This window comes from Triticum aestivum, chromosome 4B (genome assembly GCF_018294505.1).
Source record: "Triticum aestivum cultivar Chinese Spring chromosome 4B, IWGSC CS RefSeq v2.1, whole genome shotgun sequence".
NCBI lineage: Eukaryota > Viridiplantae > Streptophyta > Magnoliopsida > Poales > Poaceae > Triticum > Triticum aestivum.
Window position 1 is genome coordinate 225661742 of NC_057804.1, and position 7718 is coordinate 225669459.

The 7718-nt window shown below is 40.2% G+C and overlaps 1 long non-coding RNA gene across 18 annotated transcripts; it reads right to left on the minus strand.

Annotated features, from left to right (window-relative positions):
- Positions 1-554: 554 nt before the first annotated feature.
- LOC123091864 (uncharacterized) lies at positions 555-7469 on the minus strand. 18 transcript variants are annotated; one of them, XR_006443638.1, is made up of 6 exons: positions 7017-7469; positions 6587-6922; positions 6282-6499; positions 5032-5124; positions 2564-3861; positions 555-2014 (listed from the first exon to the last, which is right to left on the minus strand). It is a non-coding gene; the product is annotated as an uncharacterized lncRNA (long non-coding RNA). The 18 variants fall into 18 exon arrangements; XR_006443640.1 differs by having other exon boundaries at positions 555-748; positions 1885-2014; positions 2564-2630; positions 3143-6499; XR_006443633.1 differs by having other exon boundaries at positions 2564-6499; positions 6587-6664; positions 6790-6922.
- Positions 7470-7718: the final 249 nt, after the last annotated feature.

Consider the following 7718-nt stretch of genomic DNA (forward strand, 5'->3'; position numbering starts at 1 on the left):
TAATTAACAATTTGGCAATAATAAGGATCCTTTTAATAATGGAAATTGAAAGAAACATAGCCTCAAATTGTAACAGAGTTTTAAAATGCAGGCATCCTCTCTATACAATTCTGCTATGTGAGTAGGAACTTTGAAATCAAGGTCACACTTCTTCCTTGCGCCGTTGGTAAACGGTGCCCTCCCACTACTCTGAATCCATAGCGTTTTGTCCCTCACAACCCCTTTATAGGTCAGATGCACTATAATTCCTTCATTTTTTAAAGGAGCTTAACAACCAATGCCTTGCCAAACCTTTTTTATCTCTTCAGTGAGGCATGTTTATAGTTCCCACTCCTCTGCTCTGTTATGTTAGAAGGATCAACTCTCTATAGCCATATTTTTTTGAAGGGAACTGGACAAACAATGACCAATGCCATGTTTATGAATTGTTGTACTGTAATAGAAGTGCAAACATGAAACGAGAAACCAATTGAAGAAACAAGGACTTTTTGGTCTGCTGGAATTGAAGGGGAGACTTGGTATGGAAGGGCAAACCAAGATTGACAAGTACCACATCACGAAAAAATGTTTATAACAGATATAGAAGTGACAATAAACAAGTTTTTCAAGATTTACAATGAACTACATGATTTGGCTTCTTGCTCTAAAAAGAAATCTGCAGCACTAACTTGGTGACAATCCCACCAATTCAACGACAATGGACATATTTTCTATGCTTCACTCCTTTGCGGCTTGTACAGTCAAAGGGCTACGACCATCATTGCAGAAAAGGAAAAAATTAACAATAGTTCTTGCATGAATGAGTCATCAGGTAATCATGTGAGTCTACTATACATAAACTATAGGCAAAACTTAGCAACAAAGGTAACATGCGTAGTGAGAAACTGGATAACAGAAGGAATACTTTCAACCAAGTCTAGAGGAACACATACTACGCCCAGGAACTTTTCAGTGATATAACAATGCAACTATTCATAGCAACAAAATTTATACAGAAAAGGGAGATACTCCTACTCAAACAACAACAACAACAAAGCCTTTATTTCCAAACACTCCTACTCAACCTCCCTAAAATTTAACCGGATTTCATCTGATAACCTAGAGGCCAGCTGGAGATTGAGCAATATTGGAATATACATATATATATTTCAAACAAATTAATGAACTGGGATGAACGGATCTCAGAAGGATAGCCTCACTTGGGGCTTTGGAACTTGAGTATCTCCATGGCTAATCAAAGCTTAGAGAGGCAGCAGTTAAAGCATCAGTCGAGTTAAGGTATGCCGCTATCAATCCTTCTTTTAGTAACCTGAACACGATGTTAGTAATGCCAAGGCAAATACCTTGATACCCTATTCATGTTCATCTCGTTACTGAAAAATAAATGTAAAACTGGCCTGCAAGATAAAAGCATTTTTTTCGAGAAAACGCAAATGGCTTTTGCGTTTCATTGCATTGGAAAGAAAGGGTAATTTACATCCTCCTAGAATTTCGATAAAAGCATTTCCCAGTACCTGAATGTACAACCTGGGATACTGGGAATACCGCTGGATGAAATTATAGTGCAAACTCCAGATCTTATAAATTTTAATACATTCAACAACTAAGACTTTGAGCCATGAGATTATATGTCAATAGTTACATTTAAGCTTGTGAGAGCATAAATCAATCATAAAAAGGCAGAAAGAATAAGCTCCAGAACGCAATAAGGGCTTAAACTACTTATTTGAAAACAGTGAAACAACTCATTAAATCTAACTAATTTTAAATGATCCAGTTTTAAGAATTAATATGGTACAACTAAGAGAAGGCTACAAAATCATCAATCAAGAAGACTATATAAAATTGATGATTAGAGACAACTGCCACTGATTGGTCACATACCATGGTCGACATGAGCAATGACAGACATGTTATGGATAATTTTTTATCCATAATTCCACGGAGATCCTCCGTTCTAAACCTCACCGTTTTGACTGCTTTTGAATGTCACACCAGGAATACCCTTCCTGCTCTAATAATAGCAAGCTATCAGAATCAAGCAATAATATAGCATGAATAACTGAACATGGAAAATCCGACAGTAATATGTACTAACGATCCTTTAAAGTAATTATGACCACAGTTGTCTACTCAAAGCTCAAAAGTGCACTTAACAATAGTGTACAACAATTAGTTTTATACACTGCCACCAAAATATTTTAACCAACACTTCGACCAATAGCCACGGTGAAGTGAAATATATAATTAATATGGTCCATCGAGCATATTATATTAATGTATTAGAACTAATAAAAGTGCACTGAGAAGGCAGCCATAAAGCAAGAATAACCACTGTTAAGGGCACTGACGATCACAGTAATGAGAAAAAGTAACACATGGCAATAACAAAGAAACGTAATCCATTATGAAGAGAGGATGCAGGTGGAAAGAAACGTAATCCAAAAAAATAAGACTAATATAGACAAGCCTCCAAAACTAATACTACTATTGACACACCTCTGACACTAAGACTATATAGACAAGCCTCCAAAAGTAAGACTAATGGAACACGAAGTAGTACCTCCTGTAATTTCTTCAATCTAATTCCCTTTGATTCTATGGGAAAAGGTTGCAACAAGAGGAATAACCTGCAGAAATAGATAGATCAAATGTTGTAAAAGTCAAAAAAAGTTACTGCTAGCCATAGTGCATACATTCTATCTCTTATTGTACTTTTTGCAGCATACTACAACTCAGAGCAGATACATGACATATTATGGTAATGCCACAATGGTTATTATCGACTGGAATGAGTTGTCCAGATTTTTACTGGTAAAACAATTCAGTTTACATGCAACTAAGAAAATTTTATAAGCAAATGTTGTACTGATATCATGGTGGCGCAAGCATAGAAGTTGTTACAGAGTGGAAAGAACAGTCTAGATTTTCAGTACTGAATATGTCCGTCTAGCATCGCAAAAAGCTACAGTTAAGCCTCTCGCATGCTAATTATCTATGTTGAAGCCGGTAGAAAACCTACACTTACAATGGCACGTAGAAAAACAATGGAATGTAGCTTTTTGCAATGCGAGAGGCTTAACTGTAGAAAACCTACACTTACAATGGCACATAGAAAAACTACTGCAGTTGAAGGACTCACCGCCACCACAAAAGGCGAGAAAATAGAAGCTTCAGCTAGCACCGAGTCATAATATTATAGTAGATAGCTCCAAGAAGAAATAGATTATATGTACTTTGAGTCGCCACTAAGTTGTGGGTTGCTGTCTAGCGGCCACAACTTCCCTTTGAGCCGCCATAGCCACTGTTTCCACACGTGTAGGTTGCTGCTGCCAACAACTCTTATTTATCTGCACCCTCCTTTTTACAAAAGAATATAAGGTTTAGTGGTTTAAACATTTACTTCCTCAAATAGTCCAATACTAATTGCTTCAAATGACAAGTGCTATCTTTCAATCCCCCCTTCCTAGTCAAGAGGTAGCTCATCACACTGGAACTGCTTTAGGGCTCATAGCCTAATGCTAGAGACAAGCAAAATTTGTTCTTGTTAAATTCTCAGCAAACAACTGTGAAATGCCGCCTGAGCACTTCTACTGAGGGGCTCCAAACCCCAGGCCCCCAACTTCATTTCTGAATTTGAGTTCAGTAGCATGTCGTCATCCTCATGAGCACTCCCGTCCAGGTACATAAAGAAGAAAAACAGTGACACTTACATTAGGAAATACCTACAGGATCCATGTGTAAAGGTAGTGAGGCAATTGAAATTGGCCCAAAAGACATAACTTCAGTGCTGGAAGAGCCGCATTGTCGACCACACTCTGAGTCTTGGCTGCTTGATCCATCCCATTGTGGTCGTTGGTGCTGATAGAAAGTTAGATAAAAATTGTGAACAAAAATAAGTAAAATCCCCTCTTCTGGACAAAGTAAAATAAGAACCTCTGCTATTCTAATGTACATACATGCAACCAAAACTCTGAGAAATACTCATAACAACATTGATCAACAGTTCTTGAAAGACATTCCAGATTTTTGAACAACTACAGGCCATTAATTATTAATGATATCCAGAAGTTGTAAGCCCATGGTACTCCTACTATCTCACGACTAACTATATCCGAGCATTTATTCATAGATCATGCATACTCATACTATTTTTATGTACAGAATCATGCTATATCTTTGTTAAATCAATTCCAATGCATGCACATGCACAAGTCTGAACTAAACAACATATATGATGCATGAATTAAACGTAAACCAGCCAAGCCCCATGTGAAATAAAATACTGAATTTGTAAATTGATGAGTGAGAGAATTAACTGACCAATAGTTTTGTACTTCAGCAAGATATAGATGACAACATTCTATGAAAAGAAATCGCACTGTCCTACAGAGCAAGCCCAAGAAGCAAAACCCAAGACACATCTTTCAAAAAGCCCATGAAGAATTATAAGCCCCAAAAACCCAAAGCCCTGTAAACCCCATGTAAAATAAATCTGTAATAAAAGAGAGGGGCGGCCCAAAGGACCAACAAAAGGAGCACCAATAAATAAGCAACACATCAATTATTTGGGCCCGCGTGGGAACATTGAAGAAGAAGCTCAAATAGGCACTATAAGGAGTACCAAGAATCTTGTTCTGTAAGCAAGAGGCATTTTTTTCTCCGGACCCCCAAGGAGCAGGAAACAAGAGGGGTGATCAATGGATCGTGAAGATCAAATTAGAAAGGGCCATTTCTACTTTGTAAAACCTAGAAAGAAGACACAGCAAGCCCACAGGGCAGACATATGAAGAATAAAATGTCTAGAGACTTTATTGCATTAGAGGAATTAATCCACGAAGTACAAAGCTGGCACACAGTCATGAATAAATAGTCAATAGAAGAGAGGTAAAGAAAACAGAGAGAGGACAGCAGATGCGAGTACAGTAGAGTTCAGCAGATGCGAGTATGGTGTGTTTAGATGCAGTTAATTGTAATGAGCGGAAAAAGGCTAAATGTTCAAATTATAGTTGAAGGGATATGAATCTTAACCTTGGATTGAACAAATTTAATGGGTAAGCTCATCTTGCCGCAGAAACGACGTACTACTAACCTGAAGAAAAAGATGAGGCCGGCGAGCAAGATCTGCACGTGAAATCTTAGTTGAGAACGTCTCAGACATTACATTATGATGTCGATCATATTTATAATTTTGCGGCATCTGCTAACCACAAATAGTAATAGGACAGAAACAAAAGTCTCTTATCCAATTCCACTCTCAAATAAAAAAAATCAAATCCAGGAGTGCAACATGGCATTGTTCTCCTTTCCACGAGTTTGCTTGCTATCACTTGCATTAACCTGCTATGCATATATTAATCATCTTATTTTATTCCTCAAAGGAAAATAAAGAACACATGATTTCTCAAGCAGAACCTATGATGCCTATGACCTTCCCGAAACAAATCATCACTTATCAAAACATGTGAAGTATCTTCTTAATTATATCAATCTGCAAGCCATATTTTCATATACTTTACTAAGTTAACCGCAACCGTATTGAAGATAATCATAAATCATCATATTTCATGGAAAATATTATAACAGCTAGATCATACATGTTGCTTTTTATAATCACATAATAAACAAATAAATGTATAGCAACGACAAGGAAAATATCATTAAACTGAACATGTCCTACAGACTGCCTCGTTTTTTGGAACCAGGACTGCAAGATATTTTCAGGATGACCTGGTGGTTACACAACCAGGAAAATAGATGAAAACATATGGAATAGAAAATATGGTCAAATTAAACATGGTAGTACAGTAGCATTGTTCCGGCAATGCTTGCAAACCATAAAACTAAATTGACAAAACCAGTGCTAATGTGAAAACTATGAACGACTGTACAACTTATGTTTTGAGGTCAATACGATAAGCACCGCTTAAACCCAGTTTTCTGATTTAAGCTTTTGGTTATCAAATCCAGGTTTTAAATCAACACCCAGTAGCTCGCATCGCCCTTCTACTACAATTTCTTCATGGCACATCGGCTAGCAGCGGCTAATCCAGTATCCAAGGTCCATCTATAAGGAATCAAACACAAGGAACTACAAGTTCTACTGTAATTAGTTCTCTTTTTCTAGACATAATTTCAGTTCTTATTACGAAACCACAATGTGCCTAATCCAAAATTACTTATAATGATGCCAAAAATAATTAGTAAATTAATCATGTCTAGCATCAAACTGATCCAGACATTTTCACAAAAGCACAATTCGGGATTACAGAGGATTTTACCCTTTAAGCGGACCTGTTCTTTTGCTCCCTCTTTGCTTCTTAGGGATTATAAGGAGCATCTGCTTAGCTTCCTTCTGCTCGCCTGGCAGGGTATCACTGGTGTACTTTCCCGGTCGCTCCTTCTTCTCTAGCACCAGTCACTTCAATCTACTTCTCATCAGTGAGCGGCACATGTGAGATAAACTCTCACCAATTTCAGTGATTGTTCCAACAGAAACCTGCGTGCACAATTATACATAAGAGACAATGTCGCCACAGTATTACGTGGCAAAGGGGATTGAACCTAATAATAACTGATGACCCACCAACTTGCAACCTTCAAAATTTGGCTTCAGCTGCAGCCTCTGTACACTTTGCCTGAAGTTATCTTGCATACTCACTTCCTGAAAGAAGCCTAAAATGGTCATCGGAAGATAATAATTGTGAGTATTTGTATCTTTTTCTGTCGCAAGCTTACAGTGTTTTTCCTAAGCTTGCTACGTGCCCAAGAACATAGAACAACACGTACTTTCAGAATTCAAATCAATTTTGTGTATCCTGATAGTCTTTTAGATCTCTGAACAGAGCTAAGACGAAGTAACTGACTTCTCCTAATTCCATAGCGAGGTGAGCCAGTTCCTTGGACGGTCAGACAACAAATTCTGGATGCAAATAAGCATGAACATAGAAAGCGGCAGTCAGTTAGGCACATGAAACAGCAAGCTTCACAAGAAGTTTACGGCATGCTGGCCGCACCACGAGGAAGAGGTGGAGTGCAGCCTCCGGTGCAATGCGCCCGAACCCCAGCTTCGTCAAAGCTCCCGATCCAAGAGCAGATCGAGTAGCGGCCAACCTCCAAGTCGCGCCCGTCCTCGCCGGCGCAGGCCGACGCCGGTCATTCTCTCTCCCTCCCTCTCATCTTCCTCTCTCTCTCGTAGGGTTCGCCCAGGAGGAGGGGACTGGGGTGTGCACTTGCCCTCGGCGTCATAGGCGGAGAAGCCATCCGCGCCTTGGAACCGAACCCCCAGACCTGGTCCCTGGGGTTCGCAACTCGATGCCGCCACCGGAGCGTCTCCGCCACCACCGCTCCTCTCGCGGTCCGGCCGACGCAGAGATCAGGAAGGAGGAGAAGAGAGAGAGAGGAGGAGGAGGAGGAGACGAGTGGGTGGCTAGAGGAACAAGCTCGGCAGGGAAGGGTGGGGTGCGGGGGGGGGGGGGGAGGGGAGGGAGGTGTGCCGGGCGCGGCGGCTGCGGGGATTGGGAGAAAGAGGGCCGGTGTTTGACTGACGTGGCGTGGGAAGGGCATGGGACGCACGTCGTGCCGCGCAGCGCGGGATGATTTTTATCTCCCGCTGGATGACCCGGTCAATATGCACGCCGAAGAAAATAAGCCCAGCTACCATTGTGTGGGACCATCTGCCAACAAGGCCCACCCGTCATAGTTTGCGGGGCCGGTTC